Consider the following 12,386-nt stretch of genomic DNA (forward strand, 5'->3'; position numbering starts at 1 on the left):
AACATTATAACGCCCCCACGGCTGAAAGGGCGAGCATGTTTGGTGGGATGGGGTTGCGAACCCGCGACCCGCAGATTGCGAGTCGAGCGTCCTAACCACCTGGCCATACCGGGCCTGTAAGTCCGCAGACATACCGCTGTGCCACTGGGGGACAATTAAACTGTATACATTTAATGAGCGAGAGAGACGACAAAAAGAAACTGTGCAATTATCCACTTATTCCTCCTGGGTTATTTTTGAGTTATAGATAAACAAACCAGTTAGATTGGTAAGGAATTTGAACACCTATACCCCTGTATGTCAGCATTGTCTAATGACAGAGTGTGATTAAATTGTGTAAAAGACTTAGTGGCTCAATTGTAAAAACATCTTTGTAATACTTTATTTGTTAACAGTTTAAGTTCTACATGCCATGTAATGTACAAAGTTATACTAATTCATTTTTTTATAATAATACACTAATAGGGTTAATTTTAATAGATAATAAAACTGTTACTTTGTAAAATAATAAAGTGTATTAGCTTTTAATTTCTTAAAGCGTACTGCCTCTTTGTAAACGTTATTTCCCACTTTCCTTATCATAATCACATGTTTATTGTGCAAGTAATTACATGTAATTCGTTAGCAGAAAGAAAACGAAAAGAAAAAACAAAAAAACTATGAGAATATTCCAACTTTTAAACCTTGTTCTCAGCCAATTTATTTTTCCAGATGAATTGAATTCCCCCTTTTTTCCTTGTTATTTCTCTTGCGGCGTGCGAGTACATTTTATAACTTTAACTTAACGCTTACAGTAACTTGTTTGTTTGTTTGCAATTAAGCACGAAGCTACACAATGGGCTATCTGTGCTCTGCCCACCACGGGTATCGAAACCTGGATTCTAGCGTTGTAAATCCGCAGACATACCGCTGTGCCACTGTAATATTACACATTGAAACACTTATTCATCAACCTTGATTCACACGTTGTCGTTTTATAGACTTATTAGTCGTTTGTGTGGGGCCTTATGGCGCAAAGTAGCAAACCTATCTTTACTAGACAACTGTTAAAGAGGTAAAAAATAAGAAAAAATATTGTAAAAAGTACAAAGAAACGAGCTAAAAGCTAAACAATGCCCCAGAATCAGGTAAAAAATTAAATAAATTTAAAAAAAGTCAATGGCCCATAAAAATCTAAAACACAAGCAAGCTGGACAGTGTCACCCTCGTCAGTGACACTGTCCAACGTCAGGGGTAAAACCCGAGAAAAAAACATGTCTAAAATGGTGCAATCGTAACGTCAGTGACACTGTCCAACGTCAGGGGTAAAGCCCGAGAAAAAAACATGTCTAAAATGGTGCAATCGTAACGACGGCACAAAAGGAAGACATGAGCAATTGTGACTTGAGTGTTACAAAGGTCACACATAGGCGGATCAGTCCCACATAAAAGAAAACGACGAGATAAAAAATGTGGCTAGTACGTCGCCTAGGCAACACAACTTTCTTTCCCCAATCCTTATGGAAACAAAGTGGCCAAACAAGAACAGCAGGTTTGAATTGGAAACATTTGTAATGAGCTTGCTCACCCAAAACCAACTGCCAATTGGCGCGAAGCCATGCCTTGATCATAGAATGGTAGTCCATATACGGGAGAGGTACGGCTGTGGCAGCGCTAGAGCAGATGGACTTAATTGCAATGTCTGCTAGTTCGTTCCCTAGAATATCGACATGTCCAAGTATCCAGAAAAACTGAAAGAAATGGATGACACAGAAAAGTCGTTTCTGAATGTCCAAGAGAACAGAGTGAGAAGTCTCACCTTAAGCGATTCCAGGGCCATTAGAGAGTTGAGAAAGTCAGTGTAAATAGTACAGAAAGTGTATTGTTTAGTCTCTATGTGATCCAAGGCAAGTAAAAGGCAGTGAACACAAAAACTATCGAGTTACAACAAACCATGGCAGAGCACATATATTTACCTGATTTCGAACTATCTGTAAACACAGGAACAGAACAATGGTTCAAAAGATGTTCAACAAAGAGAAGACAGTTCTTGGGAGTATCTATTTTCCTCAGATAACTAAAAGAAAGGCCAGAGGTGGGGTGGTAACAAGATATGGAGAAATGGGCTAATCATTGGATTTGGAAACGTCATCCAATGATAAACCCCATTCAGCCAGCTGTGCCTGGATATAAAGGCCAAAAGGAGGAGTGGCAGACCAGCTATTCCGAAGGAGCACAACCCACCGAGGAAGGAAGACACAACTCCAGGTGGGATGCCATGGTAAGGATTGAAGCCTGGTAGAATAATGCAAAGGAAGTTGAAAATATCGGAGATGAAGGGGAGGTTCATGAGAATCAGTGTACAGACTCTGGACTAGTGAAGTGCAGAAAGCCCCCCGTGCAGAGCTGCAGCCCCTGTTGGTGCACAGAGTCCAACATCTTCAAGGCAGACACTCTGGCAATACCATAGACAAGAAGCCCATAGTCCAGCTTTGATTGTATGAGGGCACAATATATCTTGAGCATGGAGCATCTATCCACTTCCCAAGAGATGGATGAGAGTATGTGGAGGATGTTCAATGTCCTTGTATGCTTGACACGAAGTTACTTAACCTGTTGAATGAAATTAAGCTTACAGTCAAAGATAAGTCTCAGGAACTTTGTCTCAGCCACCATAGAAAAAAAAATCACCACCAACTTGGAGCTCCAGATCAGAAAGCAAACCATACTAGCAGCAAAAATGTATGCATACAGTCTTAGAAGAAGAGAAACTGAAACTGTCTGTCCTGATTCACCCCAACAACTGAGTGAGAGCAGTCTGAAGCTGTTGCTCAATAAATCTAATGTTTGATGACTGACAAGAAATGTGGAAGTCGTTGACATAGAGGCTATTTGCAACAGTAGAAGGAAGTTGTTGAGTGATAACATTGATCTCAATACTGAAAAGTGTGATTCTCAAGACACAGCCCTGAGGGATTTCAAGTTCCTGTATGAAGGATTGTGACAGGGTTAAACTCACATGGATTTGGAAACACCCGTTGAGTAAAAAGTTATCAATACAAATGGGCAAATGGCAATGTAACTCATATGAATGGAGGTCACACAAAATACCAAATCCCCACGTAGTGTAATAAGTGTTCTCAAGATTAAAGAAGGTAGAAAAAAGATGCTCACTCTTAAGGAAGGCTTCCCTCATCGAGGTTTCGAGACGAATCAGGTGGTCCATGATGGAGTGCTGTTGATGAAAACCACATTAGATGGGCAAGAGGAGGTTGTTTGATTCCTTGAATCAAACAAGACAAGCATTAACCATCCTCTCTAAGACCTTACAGAGATAGCTAGTCAAAGCAATGCGACGATAATTAGAAGGAATCTTGGGATTATTTCCAGGCTTTGAAAATGGGAAAACAATAGCCTTGTGCCAAGCATTAGGAAAAATATTCTCCTCCCAAATCCAGTTTAAAACAATCAGAAGAAGAGCAAGAGAGGCAGGAGAGAGATGGCACAATATCTCATAGTGAACATCATCAGGTCCAACTGATGTACTGCCAGACCGATGAAAAGCAAGTTTAAGTTCCACCAATGTGAATGGAAGATTATAATCATAGAGAAGACCTGCCTGACAAAAAAATGACAATCTCTCAGCTCGAGACCTGATGGCCAAGAATGCAGGAGAAGAGACAGAAGTGCTGGAAAGATGGGAAAAGTACTCCCAAAAAGTATTTATAATTCTCTGTACATCAGCAACTTCTTGGCCACTGGAGAACAAGATGGAATGGAGATGGGAAGTGTATTTCCCACTGACCTTCCGAATCTTGTCCCAGATGCCTTTAAAACTGTTGGTAAGAGAGATGCTGGTAGAGAAATTAATCCAGTATTTCTTCTGGTTTTGAGACCTGACCAGCTGGGCATGGGCATGAGCCTACTGAAAGAGAATGTGGTTGAAAAAGTGGGAGATATCCCAAGCCCATTTCTGAACCTTCCATGCCTGCTGGCAAGCGGGATACCACCATGGACGAGGATACCATGGGGAAACGTGTCAAAATTTTATGGAGAAAATGGACAGCTGCTTGAATAATCCAGTCAAGTACTGCCTCCACACAGTTGTTAATAGATAGATGAAAGACTAATGACAGTATGATCAACTTTTGATAAAGCACAGAAGGAGAACCAGTCTGCCTGCTCCAACTTCCACCATGGCATATGGGTTGTGTGGCATTGACTGCATCCAATCTCCCTCAAAACGATGGGAAAATTATCACTGCCCCGTGGGTCACTGTCAACCCTCTAAGAAAAATTAGAAAAAGGCAAAGGTGAACAGATAGATAGGTCAATAGGAGTAAAAGATTGACTGGGTGCATGCAAATAGGGAAATAAACCAGAACTGAAGAGAGAAAGGTTGTGATTTGAGAGTATTCACTCTACAGAATGACCCCTTCGATCAATATCAGCTCCACCCAGAAAGGATTGGGTCCAATAAAGTCTCCCAAAATAAAGAAGGGAGACAGCAGCTGGTCAGTAATATCATAAAGGTCTGATTGATTGTAAACCTCCACATGTGACAGGTGAAGAGAACATATAGTGATGGTATGATCCACAGAGAGACGGATGGCCACAGCCTCCAAGGGTGTATTGAGTGGCATGGATATGGTGAGTATATATGCTGGTCAAGCAGCAGTGCATCACCTCCATGAGAATCAGTGTTCAGATTTTCCATAGAAAGGGATTAAAGTTCACTATCCACTGATCCCACCCATTATGGACTTATACAAGGGGATTTGCTACACTGCCAAACTAGGACAGTGCAGCCAATCTAGGGTTTCGTGGGTACTATAACTTCATACCAGTACCAGACACAATGTCCACAACACCCAACGATAACGTCCAACACTGGCACTCAGTTGATCCCGCACAGGATCAGCCAATTCAGCTTAGGGGAGCCATCCCAAGGCCACCCATCTACAGGAATTCAATGCCAAAGTGGTGTGTTACAGTGTCCCTACACCACTTAACCACCAGGATCCTCTTCTTTACTGGATGTCACACATGACAAACACGCGATTAGATGTTCAGATCCCAGAGGAGGAAAACTGTACAGACAGAACCTTTCTTAAAAGGATCCCTCAATACATAGAGAAATCCATCTCGACGGGTCATTACAATGTACAAAAGGAAAAAATTTAAGAGGAACTTCAATTAAGAAATACTTTTTCCATGAAGTTTTTCCATAACGCATCCTACTGACCCCACATATAACCATATGTTTGCACTTATCTCTATACTTTCCTATACAAGTGTTGTTTGTTTACCATTTAAAGATAGAACATTGTGTTGTGATAACACACATATATGTACATATTTAATAGCCATATTATGACTAAGCACGCAGTGCTTAGTATCTAGGTGTGGGCCGGGAAAAAATGGCCAAAACATATTATGTATTGTTCATCATAGTCTCAAATTTCTCGTATAACAATTTAAGATATATTTTTGAACACTTAACTTAGGTTTTCGAGGTTTTGTAAAAGTATTACGACCTTCAGTTTAGCCCAAAATCATCGCTAAAATAGAAAACCGGGGAGTGGTGTAACAGTCAAATGTTTTGTTGATTATTTTGATTCTGGCGTCAGAAGGGCTAGCTCACTAATACTTGAAGTTGTTGCGATGATTTACACACCAAAATGTTGCATTTTAACTTGGGGGAAATGCCTCAGCAGTAATGTGTTTCATTAACTTCAACACATGATGTCCATCAAGACAACTCATCATGCTAGGCTAAAACTTCATGGTAACTGCCATTCATTATAAAATATTCACTGGTATTGTTTAAAAAACATAGGTGGAACAAGCAAAAAACAAAAAACAACAACAAACAATAAGTACAGAAAGAAGATGAAGATGAATACATAAAACCATACAAAAATCCCTACATAAATAGCCACTGGGTCAATGTTACAAGCTTATATGAATTAGCCGTTGTAAGACTTTATAGCGTTATTCTGTTTAAATGTTTTATTACCTCCGCCTCTGTGTGTGTGGGTTTGTTTGTGTATTTGTCAGCAAGATTTCTCTCGAACAGCTATATGTATTTGGACGAAAGTTGGTATACATTTGGACAATGACCTGACTTAGAAGTGATTAGTTTTTGGAAGGTCAAATTCACAGCAATATCACGAAAATTAAAATAAATCCCTATCTGTTAGCATGGGGACCGATGTTTCACAATATATTTTTGCTCTATAACTCAGGCTAAAATGATCGCAGTTTGAAGAAACTGGGTGGACATATGCAAAATATTACTCCTCATTGTGCTACCAAAAATTGTCCGGACATACAGACACATGTTAGTATTTTTTGAGAGCGAATATTATCAACGGGCGGAGGTATGAGCTCTACTAAATGTCCCTCTAGTTTAAACTTGGATTCATGCAAATGAAAGGAATTCAACACTTAGTTGTAGATAAAAGTTTTTCTTGGAAAGATTTGGCTACTTATGTGGGGATTTTTGTATAGTTTTATGTATTCATCCCTACCTTGTTTTTGTACTTTTTTTGGCATTGCCATCCCTACATCATCCTTATTTTTTTTTTCACCTTTTTTTTTTTACTTTTACACATATAATTTTCACCTGTGGCTACAAATAACAAAACACCATAATATTACACTTTTCTCTCCTTTATTAATTTCTTTGACCAGTTTTGCGACTTGAAAAGTTATTCTTAAGGATGTGCTTCTACAGAGACTCTATAAACAAAAACATTTAAATATCGTTTGTCAACTAAACATAATTAAAGTAAATTAAATAAATATATATTTTTTTAGAAATGTACGAAAATATAATACAATTCTTGTATAAGTTGAGCATATTGAAATTAGTTAAAGATTGCCTAATATTCTTTTTTTTTAAATGAAAATCTTACTCTAATTATACTTTTTCCTGTTATTATAGAAATGCAACTTATTCCATAATCCACCATAATTCAATATATCGTACTCACTTTATTATCCTTATACCTTTTTTATTTCTTAGTAATAGTTTCTACAGTTTCACATTTCCAATTGTCTTTACACAACCACTTCTACTTCCTGTCCTCTTACCTGTATCTATTTAATTATATTTCTGATTTTTAATATTTTTGTAAATAAACGTTGGTCAATGTTATGTTTCTACAAAATTACATGTTTAACATATGCTACATAACTATATTATAAATCAATCAATACGGATATTAGAAGACATGCTAAATTGGTTTTTCTAATAGAACTTTTTAACCATTGTCCCAAAAAATTATCATTCGGAAATAATACGTTTTCAGAAACAAAAATGGACATATGTTGTTAATTAATTGCTTACAACATTATTATTATCTTCTTTTACCAGAGATATTTTTATATTTTAGAAATGAAAATAAGTAACAAATATTTAGTCAGTAAGTTGAATTTAATAACATCATATTTCAATAATTTATAATTTCCTTTATTGAATGTAATTTTAATTTCAAACACTAGGTGGCAGGACATTCTGTATGATCCCAATGAGAATATTTTTTAATGCATAAATAAAACCTCTAGACTAAGTAATTACATAAAGAAAGTCGTAAAATAAAATCATACGTATAAAAGTATATTAGCTCGATTGTTAAGGTGTTCCTTTGCTTCAGGTCTTCAGTAGAGCCGAGTCTGACAGCTGTGTGTATCAATTGTGAAGCTGTTTGTGGAAGTTTTGGGCTGCTTGTTCAGTATCATAAGTTATTTTTTAACCTTTCTTTTCTAGCATTTTACCCGTGTTATTGCGTTTGTTTTGACTTATTTTGAGTGGATTGTTTTTGTTGTAGGGTTGGACAGGAAAGAGTACCATCATCCATACATAATTGGCACGACTTCCAGTAGTTGGTCAGGTTTGCTGAGGACTCTGCCTTTTTGTTTACTTCAATGATTGATTTGTTGCGTTACTGTCCTCGGTAATGAAGTGGTTGATTACCTTCGACATTTTGGTGCTAGTTGGTATGTTGTGATTTTGTTTTCTTCTGCTGTTGCCCAGACATTATTGCCCAGATTTCAGTGGGGAGTCTGTCATTCTGCCTCCCGTGGTGTCATCAATAAACAATACTGTGGAATCTGTGATGGCTGCAGCTTCGACTTTGCCTCTTCCAGATGATCTTCAATGTACTGAATCCCATTTGCCGGGTTTATCTCAGTCAGCCCATCCTCGTCTCCCGTGCTCTTCATGTGGTACTTCTAGTGAGTCTTGTGAGACACCTCCATCCACTTTGGGTGGTCTCAAATTGTTTGGGAAAGGTGAGTTAAGAATAGGGTGTGAGTTCTCCACATGGTGTTTCGTCATGTGCAGAGTGTGTTCCTCGTTCCTTTCTTCAGTATACAAGCTCTAGTTGTGTTTCTGAGTCATCTCCATCTTCTGTGGTTACAGATATGTCATGCTCTGGTGGGGTGCATTGTCCTAGGTCTTGCCTACCAATCACTATACCTCCACTTTGGCCATTTTTTAGTGGTGTTCATTTCCCATTGTCTCGTACTTAAGGAACGTCTGGGGTCCTTGCTTATTCTGCTGTGATTGAAGATGTCCCTATGCTGAAAGCAATGAATAGCATGAACCGTGTTCTTTCTACTTCATCTGTTTCTTTCAAACAACAACTTTTGTAATGTTTGTGTACATATTTTTTTTGCTTATTTGGATTATTCTATTTCACCTTCATCATCGAGGGTGTGTGTCATTACCCTCCCATGATATTGTTTTGTCTTCTGTAATTGGATGCTGATTGCCAGCTTTTTGGTTACTGTCTTTTCTTTCAACACTGGTAGCGTAATGTTTCACCACTGTTTCTTGCGTCTAATGATCGTGTGATCCTGTTATTTTAAATATTATTCATATTATCTTGTGAGCTAAATTAGTGCTTTCCTTTGACCTTAGTTTAACATGTTCTGTATCTGTAGTGACACTTATTTGATTTATGTGTTGGTTGGTTTCAGCTTTGTTATTTGTTATAGTTTAAGAGCTTTGTGTTTTCTTTATTTTATGTAGTTTTGTTAACTTAATTTCGAAATATATATTCTGATCGTTCTTAATCGGTCGACATTAAAGTTTTGACAAATGTATACATGTATCTAACTATCTATAGATAAACCATAACTATTTAAGAAATGTACTAAAAATTATTTTGGCAGGATAATTGTAAAAGCAGTTGACACAACGTATAAAAATACCATATTTTATGTAGCCATAGGTCAGTTTCAACTTCAGCTATTCCTTTCAAGAGGGTTGTGCAATAAAGAGATCCAATAACTATCTTATTTGCATTTGCTATCAAATCTTGTTTTTATAATTTGACAGAGAAAATTAGTCATAAAGGTAATATAAATCTTTAATGATTATCAGATACTTATCTTATGTTTTTAGTGCAAAGCTACACATGGGCTATCTTTATACTGTGTAAAATACGAAAAAAAAATATTCTGTAGTTTAAAACAATTACAGACAATGATAATTAACATACTAAAATCATGGATTGTATTAGAACATACGTGGGTTAAACAAATTGGAGAATTAAATAGTTTATCATTGATTGAAATATTGTGAAATGTCTGCCTTTAGATTATAATTTTGTATGTTATGTATATTACAAGTTTTTAAATTATTTGCTAAATATCAATTTGGTTGTTTCAACAAAAACATCTAAAACTATTCACCTAAAATTTTGTAGTTGTTTGAGGTTGCTGATTATGAATAATAAAGAAAAAATCGTGACTATTTTTCGTTAAAAAATTATCTGCTGTGCATTTTAAATATGTAATACTTAATGCAGAAATAAAATTACTTGCAGTATTTACAAGATCTGAATTCTGTGCCTGTGAGGTACACCCATTTCATGGTGAAGAGCTTGAGGGTGGGTGTTTCTAGAAGTGGGTTTTTGAGACACTTTTGGAGAAGAACTGCACATGCTCGACATGGTTCATATTCGGCGATTGGCCTAAACATGAGGGTGACGTAATGCCCTGACCTTTATGCCAGCATTTTGAGACTTGGGCTGGATAAGCAGGAAAAGCACTGCCTTATCTGATAAGCTGATCATTGACGTAAGTAGGTAGAAGACCTTGTTGGAGAATTGTGGTGTATTGAGTGGCCGTCCTTTCAGACCTTCTCATATCACCAGCTGTGAATGTCCAGCTGCTCAAGGGGTATTACACACAATACACAAATAATCTTGTATTTTATTGTGGCTTGCAGATTCAACTACAGTTCCAGGAAGCATAATCTGGGCTCGTCGGACAAGATTACTGTCTTTCAAAAATCAAACGGTGCAGTAGCATCTGTAATGCTCACTGTTGTTGACTAACGATACTGCTTGAAATGAGAACTGGCTTCCGTCTAGCCTTCGGTATGAAGATAATTTCTGATGGTACTTGGGCAACAGTTGCGACAGTGTTTATTCTGTTGACTTGGGGAACCTGGATCATGCAGAGACCGTTGCTTTCCAACGTCAATGGGATTGTGTTCAGTGTGGATAGCGGTACTGTATGTGGTCTGTCGATTTCTCGCTAATTTTACCATCCTCCCATCACTCTTCTACGGAATTTTGCGAAAGTATGGTTAATTCTTGGGATACGGCTACAGCTGTTTGTACACTGTAGTCTTTATTGAGTTATACTTGTATTTATATGTCTGGTTTATATTATTATATGGAGGCATAGAGATGCTCTATTTACAGTCCTGGGGGACGTCTTTTTACTTACTGACAGGCTGTATATGTGTGTATATAAATAAATCAATGAGTAGTAAATAGGCGATTAAATCAACACTATATAACAATAATCTAATTAATAAAAATCAAAGCCAAAACGTTCACAATGAGACATAAAAAAAACGAAAAATTTGTCCTTTACCAGTCCTTGTCATTACTATTAAGTCATAATGGTAAATGTCTGTAGTCATAGCTCCCAAATGCGTTAGGGATATTTCATCTATCAGACATGATTCAAACGCAGATGTCGAACTAGTTAGCAGCCATGGAGAATCAATTAGGGTTAAGAGTTCAGTACTTAACCCCACAACATCTCAACTTCTGCTGCCTTTCACGGTCTGCAGCTAGTTGCGGGAAGGTAGCCACTCCAAGTTTAAGACATATAAAAAGAGACTTGTAGTAGAAATAAACCACTCTGTATTTCTACAATTTTAAGACTCCCAACCTCCACCCCTTTTCAATAAGTATTACATACTTCAAAATTATGTTAAATAAAGCAACCTTTCCAACATTTAGATATTAAATTTCTTAGTAGAAATAAACCACCCTATTTCTACTCTTGTAAGACTCCCAACCTCCACGCCCCCCAGTGGCACAGTGGTATGTCTGCGGACTTACAACGCTAGAATCCTGGTTTCGATACCCGTGGTGGGCAGAGCACAGATAGCCCATTATGTAGCTTTGTGCTAAGTTACAAACAAACCCAACCTCCACCTTTTTAATAATTATCACAAAATGGTGTTCAATGGTGTTATATAGAACGAAAAACCTTTATCTTAATAGTTGTGTAGTAATTATTTAAACTCCAATCCTTCTTCCTTTCTTTAAAAAAAAATAAATAATTATTCAAGTATAAATCGTGTGAACTGAGATATGCCCAGCTACCTGAAATTGGTATACTAAACAAATCTAAAGTTAATTATTTATAAACTTTGAATGACCTTAAGTAGTGGCCTCTACGTATTCCAGAAAGTAATTTCAGTAATCATGTTTTAAAAATATATTATCATATTTATTATAAAAGAGTACTTTTGTGTTATCAGCGGTGGTAAAAGAGTTGGATATACGGATTCGATTACCAGAATACATATTAAATATTTTGAATAAGGAATTAGCTGTTTGAAGTTTCAGTTACCAATATCAAGTATCGTAAAATGGGGCGGGTAGCGACAGATATTTCCAAGTAGAGACACATTCGTGGTTTTAATTTCTCAAGCTATGCCTTGAAGACAAATAAGATTGATGGTTTGGTGGACCAATCACAAATCAATATTCTAGCCTAACTGGAACCCATGGAAACGTCTTTGGATTCAAGAATTTTAAAGAAATGTATGAAGTGTGTTAAGAGTTACCTATAGACCATTTTTCTCTCCAACAGTGAGGTATGAGGGGATAACCAAAACATGTTAAGTAAAAGGAAGGCAACAAAATACCATAATCTTGCCACATGGCTACTCTAGCTCAAAATATTTAGTTGGATTTTTTTCCTTTTTTTGTACACCGATCCAATGTTCATATTGATCATAAATTTATATAAATAACGTTTCAGAAAACAAGGCCAAAAGCGAAACAGTCTCTCATAAGAGTTCGTTTGTTTTTGAATTTTGCGCTAGCCGTCCCTAATTTAGCAGTGTAAGACTAGAAGGAAGG

Source organism: Limulus polyphemus, unplaced genomic scaffold, assembly GCF_000517525.1.
Source record: "Limulus polyphemus unplaced genomic scaffold, Limulus_polyphemus-2.1.2 Scaffold778, whole genome shotgun sequence".
Classification (NCBI taxonomy): domain Eukaryota; kingdom Metazoa; phylum Arthropoda; class Merostomata; order Xiphosura; family Limulidae; genus Limulus; species Limulus polyphemus.